This window comes from Euprymna scolopes, chromosome 6 (assembly GCF_053919585.1).
Source record: "Euprymna scolopes isolate OS-2025 chromosome 6, ASM5391958v1, whole genome shotgun sequence".
Taxonomy (NCBI): domain Eukaryota; kingdom Metazoa; phylum Mollusca; class Cephalopoda; order Sepiida; family Sepiolidae; genus Euprymna; species Euprymna scolopes.
The window spans coordinates 44559733-44568817 of NC_136487.1; positions in this window are offsets into that span (position 1 = coordinate 44559733).

The window sequence follows — 9085 nt, forward strand, 5'->3', positions numbered from 1 at the left end:
AAAAAAAATCAAAATTTCAAGTTAAATTAGATTTAATTAATTTTAACAAACACATTACGTTTTCGTTTTTTCTTTCTCTTTTTTTCAAAAAATACCTTCTCGGAACAATGTTTTAAAAATGTCCACAATTTTTCTAGCTTTTTCTTAATAATAGATAAAGATCTAAAAAGATAAAAACATAGAAGTCAATACTTTAAGAATTAAAATGGTCGAAATAATAAAAAAAACAATATTTCATGCATGTTAGAATGTTAATGTAAACCTTTACTTTGTTGCTTTCCTATTTCAAATAATGTTTCGACTGAAAAATTAAAAAAAAAAAAAACCGTTGTGGATATACCCGAAACACCCGAGAGTTGGATCTGATATTCTACTGGTTTTGCAAACCGAGGCGTTCTCTCAAATAATGTTGATGGACATTATAGTGCTTTGTTCTTGTTAATGTTATTTTTATATAAAGAATTGAATGAATACCCGCGACAAGATGAGTCCGTAATACGTCAATGTTAAATAAGCCAAAGTAGAGTAAAACAAAGAGAATATGAAGAACGTGTCACATGACATCACAGATATCGAGATTGACAGAGAAAATAAGGCTTAAATCAGTTTTTCTATGAGAGTCGCGCGATACACGTCGCCAATCATGTTGTAATAACCAACGGAGAACTTTTAATAATCGTCCAGCACGACCCCTCCCCTCTAAATCTCTGTTCGCTATGCGCACCCATTTATCCTTGGTAATGTAGTAATTAGTTAACAGAATACTAGTCTCTAGTTATTACTCTACTAAAAACAAACACATCCGTTTATTCCAATCTTCTTTTTCTGAAAGCATTATAAATCTAATAACTTTATTCAAACTAGCGGAACCTATTGAAATTCAACAGGGGACTCATCTATATGCAATCTATTGGCATTCTGTAGATGTTCCACGTAAATGGAGACACTATTATATTATTGTAGCCCTTTTGTTAAAACTGCAAAAGTATTTATCTATCTATCAAGGACACCCAGCGTAGCCTGGCCGTAAAGTACGCTTAAATATGATATTTTTATTCTTGCAAATTTCGTATATGCTATTATAGAGTTCATTTTCTATCGATTTTTATATACTATGAAGTTGCGATTTCAAAAATAAAAAAAATAGATCCATATGACTTGTGTGCATTAGCTTGAATCGAAACCGAAACCAAAACATATATATATATATATATATATATATATATATATATATATATATATATATATATATATAACTTGAGTTCCTTAAGCCATAATCGAAACTAAACTGAAACCAGAACTTATAAAGAATTCTTGGTAAAATTATGGAAGCCCATAATAATTAAACGCCTCGAATGTAAGCGTGACACAAAAAATAAATAACACACACGCTATCGTATTAGTATATAGATTGTTAAAATTCAAAAGAAAGTTCAAAATGGTGGAAATCATAAATATTCTACTTCTCAAAGCAAAAAATGATGGAAAATATTTGCATAAGTTAGAAAAAAATTTTTTTTTTTAAGATTCACTTCACATCTTTAATAAAGTATGGAACTTTGGAGATTTCAAAGTTATTAATAAATCAGGTACAAAAATCAAAATAAATCCGCTTATATGTGAAAAATAAATTGCGGCTCATTGTAATTTCAAATAGCAAATGTCAGCAACATTTAAACAATGAATAAACATTTCTGAAAATAAGTTTGAATTCGAAACAACCATTCCTCTGCCAACATTCACATCTGTGAAGATTTCAATGTTCACAATGTTCAATGCCTCTTTGAATGTTATTTTGACTGCTTGATTTTTAATAAGAACCTAAACACGAAATCTTCGAAATAAAACTGTAAACTTTCTCAAAATCAATTATGGCGCCATAAGACGGTTTCTCCTTGTGTGCTTTGACTTCAATTATTTTTTCGCAGGTGGATGCCTATGAACACTACAATAAGTATTTTGTTTTATATTTATTTTTATATTTATGATTTTCCAGACTTTAAATATTTCCATTTCTTGTTTAGATAGCTTACGCTATTCAACGAATCACGTGTAAGACATACATCATGAAATGAATTAAATATTATGAGTGTACATTAAATTAATCTTCTGGTTTTGGAATCATAGTTAACGATATATGTTGTTCTTGTTATTCGTCCGTCGGAACGACGAGGACCATCTGATCATCCTATAGGGTAGGGTGGGTGGAGCCATCATCGGTGAGTGTGCATATGACTGATAAACCAAATCTTTGCTTGAAAAGTTTTATTGCGGTGAGAACAGGGAATCGTAGCAGATGTCGAGGGCTTCAAAACATTGTCCTTCCTGTCTTTTCTGCACTTCTCTACAGCAACGGTTACTTTCATATTTGCAGGCACCGTCATGAACAGTGGCCCGCCACTTGGCTCTATCTAAAGCCGTCTGCTCCCATGGTGACAGATCAACGTTGAAGGCTTTCAGTGATGCCTTCAGAGTGTCTTTAAATCGTTTTCTCTGGCCGCCATGGGAGCGCTTGCCATGTTGGAGCGCAGCAAACAGAAGCTTTTTGGGTAGTCTGTAGTCTGACATGCGGGCTACATGACCAACCCAGCGAAGCTGAACTTTCATCAAGGTAGTGGGGATGCTTAGGAGTCCCGCACGAGTAAGGACTTCTGTGTCTGGTATCCTTTCCTGACAGTCTATGTCAAGCAGTTTCCTCAGTCTGGTGGTGTGGAAGTGATTTAATTTTCTAGCGTAACGATATATATATATATATATATATATATATATATATATATATGTATATATATATATATACATATATATATATATGACTACTTCATTTAATCACATAAATTAATTTACGAAAGTATAATTTTATGAGTAAACTTTAAGTATTTACTTCAACAGTGCTCAATACATAGGTAGAGCTAGGTATTAAGTTTATAAAAATATTTATGGAAATTAAGCTACACAGAATATTCCGCGTTTCATCCACGCTAGGATTCCTCAGGTTTATGCGAGGAATTATGGTTGTCTCGCGTTTTTATATATGCACATTCTATTGAGTTTAGTAGAAATAGAAATAAAAATACTAATAATGAACAAGATGAATGCGACTGTAGATCCCACACCCTTTGTCCACTTCAAAATAAATGTCTAACCAAAAGCATAGTTTACCAAGCTACAATATTTGCGAAAGAAAAATCGAATAACAAGAAATATTACGTAGGTATGACTTTCTTAGATTTCAAAACCCGATATTATGACAACAAAAGTATGTTCAAAAATTAAAAAAAAAAAACACCGAATGAAAACAATACTGGCAAAAAATACTGGGAACTCGAAGAAAGCGGATGTTCGCCAGTAGTCGAATGGAAAATAGTAAGACAAGCAAACACATGTAGAGACCTAGACGATCCATGTAGATTATGCCTTCATGAAATATATATATATATATATATATATATATATTAACATAATATTAATATATATATAGACAAAAAGACACATTTAACTACACCTAGCTTTAAAATAGATCAGATCACTAGATATCTCCGCTCCTCGCTAAAAAAGCACACAGAAAGGAAGGGCTGAACCCAAGGTAAACTGGGGCTTTGTCTTATAGGTGCCTGCCCATTAGCTGATTAGGAAGGGAGTGGTAGAAACTAGGAAGCTGATTGGATAACTAAAAATTCAATAGAATGTGCGCATATAAAAACGCGAGACAACCACAACTCTTCGCATAAGCCTGACGAATTCTAGCGTGGATGAAACGCGGAATATTCTGTGTAACTTAATTGCTATATATATTTGTATAACTTACTATATATATATATATATATATATATATATATATATATATATAATCCGCTATAATGCATAGAAACGCCACTTTTCTATATTTAGAAGAATTGTTCACTTCAAAGGTACATAAATATAAATAGCACTATATAAACTATATAAAGAGAGAGTAAAATTTACCATGAATACTTTTCAAATTTTTGGTTACTGTGTGAGATTGTTTTATGGGCGACTTACTCGCCCGCTTATATAAAGCACATGTCACGCCAGTATTTGGTTGACGAAACGACTCATCGGCATAGCAGACGAAGCGGATGTGTCGATTGTCTTAACTATTTGTTTGCAGCCATGGGTTTCTACGTTTGAACCAACCTCACTTGTTTGAGAAAAAGTACAGTTCCATTTTATTCACAGATGCAACTCTTAGTGTGATTGTGTTTTATCCGACGAAGGCGGTCGTCAGCAACAGAGACATTTGGCGATTCATCGCAGAGACTAATTTTTTTTCCAGTTAATTTAATAATTATAAAATTACAAAAATACATATTTGACTGATTGGAGGACATGTTTGCGAAAATCATATCCTTTGAGGCGTTTAACTTTCTTGAATCGCGTACATATCGCGTACTTGGTCTTCCCATTTTTAAATCACCAGAATATTTGAATGAAATTTTGGATTGTTTGAACATAATTTTACCATTATTATAGGAACAAAAGTCCATCATTATACCTTATTTTATTTTTGGTTATTTTATGCTTGTTTTCAAAAATGATCTCGCCTTTTAGACCATATAGAAAAGAAAAGATAAGCGGGTTCAACAGGCTTCCTTCAAAAAAGGAATTATAAAGGGATGTTAAATTATCAAGGGAATTCCACTCGCATGTATATCTCAGTCAAGGGAGATGGCGCCATTAGGTTTTTGCAGTTCTTGCAGGGAGGAGGCGATGTCCTACATGCATACAGTGTCTGGTCTTCCCATAATGGCGACCCATCTGGTGCTCGCCAGGCTCAACGTTGCTTAACTTTATTGATTTAACGAGAACCGATGTGTCAAGGAAATAAAGAAACCGATAAATGGGTTTTGCTGAAAGGAAACTTTCAAAAGAAGATTGCAAGAAACGACTGGGAGCTTTTAATGTTTGTTTTTAGTAAAGAAATAACTAGGGACTAATAATCTGTTAACTAATTAACTAACTTATTAAGGATAAATGGGTGCATACCACATATCAGGGCACATAACTCTGCTAATGCTCAATAGTATATAAAAAGAAATGCTGAATTAAACAAAATAAAAATTAATAACTAAAAATAAAGTAAATATCTATCAATAATAATCAATTCAGCCCAAATACATTTTCTTAAGGTAAGTTGTAAGTGATGCACTACCAGAATTGCTGATTCCACATTCTTGGCATCATAACGGCTCAGATAGTTACCCCGACCTGAGACCATCAGATTCAGGTCGCTTTCTCGAAAGTTCTATATGTTTCCATAAAAATATTTCAAATGCAAAAGACTCAGCCTCTTCTATTTAATTCAGTTCTCCAATCTCAACTAACCAGAATGGTCAAAATGAGGAAATTATTTAAATTGTCTTTCCATTTTCGAACGCCAGTTCGCACGAACCGTGAAAATAAATCGTGTTTATTGCAGTGAGAATGAGATAACGGAAGAATTAAAACAATAAAATAATACTTTAGAGATTTAAGTTGTAGAAAATACGTAAACTCATTTTTTAAAATTATTATTTTAACTCTTAATAAAGTCCTCACATCATTTAAAAACAAATGATGACATAATTTGGCGTCGTGGTTTGAATAATTGGGGAAAAAATCAATTGTAAAAGATAATATTCTCCTGGAGGTTAAAGGTTCAATCTTCAGTGTAGGCGACAGAAAAATACAATTGCGAATTACTTAGGACCTCTATCCAGTCATGGCTGACGGAACAAGAGCATGCTACCCTCGTGAAGTAAATAAAGGGTTCCGCTCGAAATTCCGTCCAAATTCCCGAGTTCGACAGAAACATTCCCGAGTTCGACAAGATACACCTGAACAAGGTCGGAGGTTACATCGACTGAAACGTTGTAAAAATCACACTCAAGATGAGAACAGTAGTCCGAGGAATTCAAATAAAACGAATAACCAATCCTCATCTCCAAAGTTAAGAAACGTCATAATTTATTTTGCCTAATTTTATATTTACGATCAATAAGTTATCGATTGTAATTTATTGATATATGTTAGTAATATTCAATGTTATTTAGCTTAGCAGTGGCTATTCAATTTTAATCGCAAGCAATCAAAATATGCCGGCTTTCACATTTGTGTTTCAACCAATTGCCATAAAGATGAGTGTATGAGAAGCATCGCCATGCGCAACTTCCTCAACAGTCTGGGATTGAAAATGACGCGCCACACCGGAGACTAGGTGAATTTACTTGGATCGTCACTATTCAGGGAAACGAGCCTTCTCCTGAACCTGCCGACCCACCAGAACATCCTATGAAATTTCCTGATACTTGCCTATCGGTTTTGGGAGGAGTCATTTTATTAATTATTATTTATCTCCCCATTTTTCTCTTGGAACTTATTTTTAGTTAACTATTATTTAATGTTTGTTGTTACATTCCTAGTATGTTATTGACGTTGGACACTCTTCCTATTTTGATTAAAATTTTCTGCCCTTGTTTTTTATTTATTTTTTAGAGCATAAAATTTTAACTGTAATAGAAAGTTTAATTTGTTGAATAATTGTTTCTCTATTATCCACATCCAAATATAGTGTAGTCTGTTCTGACTTATATAATAAAGGTTTAAAAAAATAGGTTCGTTTCATTAATCGGTGATGAGACAGAGCACAATTCTTTTATTAAGTGCTCGACTGAGCTTCAATCTATCCGTCCTCCTGCAAAACATTCCCAGAAAACACTCGTCAACAAGTTCCATTCAATCTGTGCCTAAAACTAAATGCAAATTCTATGAGCAAAGTTTCTTTAGTAGAACTTTACGCATATGGAACTCTATACCGTGGGCCTACTTTCCAGCTGACTACAACATGGTCGTTTTCAAGTCCAATGTAAACAAGTTCTTCTTGAGCTGTACTCTTAAATAATCAAAATCTACCGCATTTCCACAACTACCGATCATTATGAAGATTGTCTCACTGATCACCTGATACTTATTAACCCTTGTTCTCGAGTGGCTTTCGGGCATTGATAAGCGGTGATTACCTTGTAAAAAAGGAGAACAAAATGTTTGAGGTGAAATTCGAGTCGAAACCGTTGGTCCAGTCTTCTGCATAAAACACCATTTTTCTCCATCGAAAAAGATTGACATATGTTTTGTCTTTTGGTACGACTAATAAAGTCAAGATATCGGTTCATTTGCATTATCTGGGCGATTAGTAGTAAAACCACCCAAGTTGCTTTCAAGCGAACCAGAATCGTTTCTCCTTTAAACACTTTCTTTCAATTTCTTACAAGTGCGATGCTCTTCTCACTTCTAGAGGATTTCCACTTGGAGAAGCACTCAGTCGATGTCATTCGTCGGATTAGGAAATTATATTGCGCAAAATCACACAAGCATCGTACACGTTTTTCACTCTGTCTTCAAAAGAAGTTGTTCCAATTCGACCATTAATTTAATTTCTTTCTTTTTTTTTTATTAAATTGCCCTGAGACTTCATTGCTGAAAGTGCCATCAAGATTTCCTTTTTACCAACAAGTAACCATTTATCAAGAACAAAAGCCATTGGTAAATAAGAATTAATCAAATGGATGAATTGTCAGTTGAAAAATGAGAGGATTGAAACTGTTTAATGAAATTAAATAATAAAAAAAAAAACAACGTTTAATTTAAAAAATCCAGATTGTCTTGAATAGTCGTGCATAATATTAGGTTGGTGCAAAAATAATTTCGTTTTTTGACGTTCACCTTCAAGCCAAAAAACATTATTTTTGCAGCAACCTAATATTAATACAGGTGTGCCACAGGAGTCTGTCTTTCAACCTTTATCATTCCAGATTTTCATAAATGACCTTCCTGATTAAAACGAAACTGGTATATTTTCTGATGACAACACGCTCTATAACAAAGGAGCGAAAAACAAATACACACGTATCATAAGCAAATGACAGAAAGCTTAAAAAACGACGTTCAGTCAGTTGTGGAATGGGATCGTAAATGGATGGTAACATTTAATGCTACTAAGATTAAGCTACTTTCCTTTAAACAACAACAGAAAAAAACGTCTAAATAACCAATGGCCATGATAAATAACACCATACCTGAGAGTTCACGCTTCAAATTCCTCGGCTTAACATTCACGGCAAACATGAATTGGAACAAATATATTAAGGTCATTGCTAAGGTTGCTGCAAAGACGGTGAGCTCTCTCTACCGTGCTATAAAATTACACAGATTAGATAGTATCCTATACCGCAACAAAGCCAACAATCACTCATGCATAGAGTATTGCTGTCACTGGTTAATCTAGTTTCTCTCTCTGAAACAGGGTCCAAAAAAGAGTTTCAAATTTAATAGGTCCTGCACTATCGACCTAGCTCCAACCTCTGTTCCATCACCGCAATGTTGCATCCTTGTGCCTAATTACAAGTACTTTAATGGAATGTGCTTTGATGAACTCATAACTCGTATGCCCTCACGATGTAAATATTCTCCACTAACCCCAAAAATAACAAAATCCCACCCCTTTACCGGAAACCTTAAACTTTCATAGTTTCTCCCCTCGAACTGCTAGACTTTGGAATTTCCTCCCTGTTTCCTACTTCTCTGACTGCATTAACACGCTGATTTTTAAATGCAATGTGAACTGACATCTAGCCCATCTCCTCACATGGACCCCTGTAGGCATGGTCCCAGGCCGAAGTGGCAATATGCCTTGGTTGAAGTGAACAAGAGTAAAAAAAATGAACTAAATTTGATTACTTATCGAGACGGTTTATGGTAAGTATTTTTTGCATTGATTTGAAAAAGGCCACGCTGCAGCCTACAGAGAAACAGTCCCGTGGTAATGTATTCTACAAATAGGACGTTTTTCGAAAGAAACTCTGTTCATGGAAATTCTGATACCAATATGCGCATTGTTTATAGAGCCGCATTCTCTCATTGGGCAGTTGAACACATGTACGCCATTACTATACACTGGCATGAGTAGGACAATTATCTTTCGCCGCGGCACATGACGCCTCATCCCCACTCACAGCTCAATCTACCAATATCTAATCGTACACATTCCGAGAATATATAAACGAAAACACTGCCATTCTCGCTGTTTCAA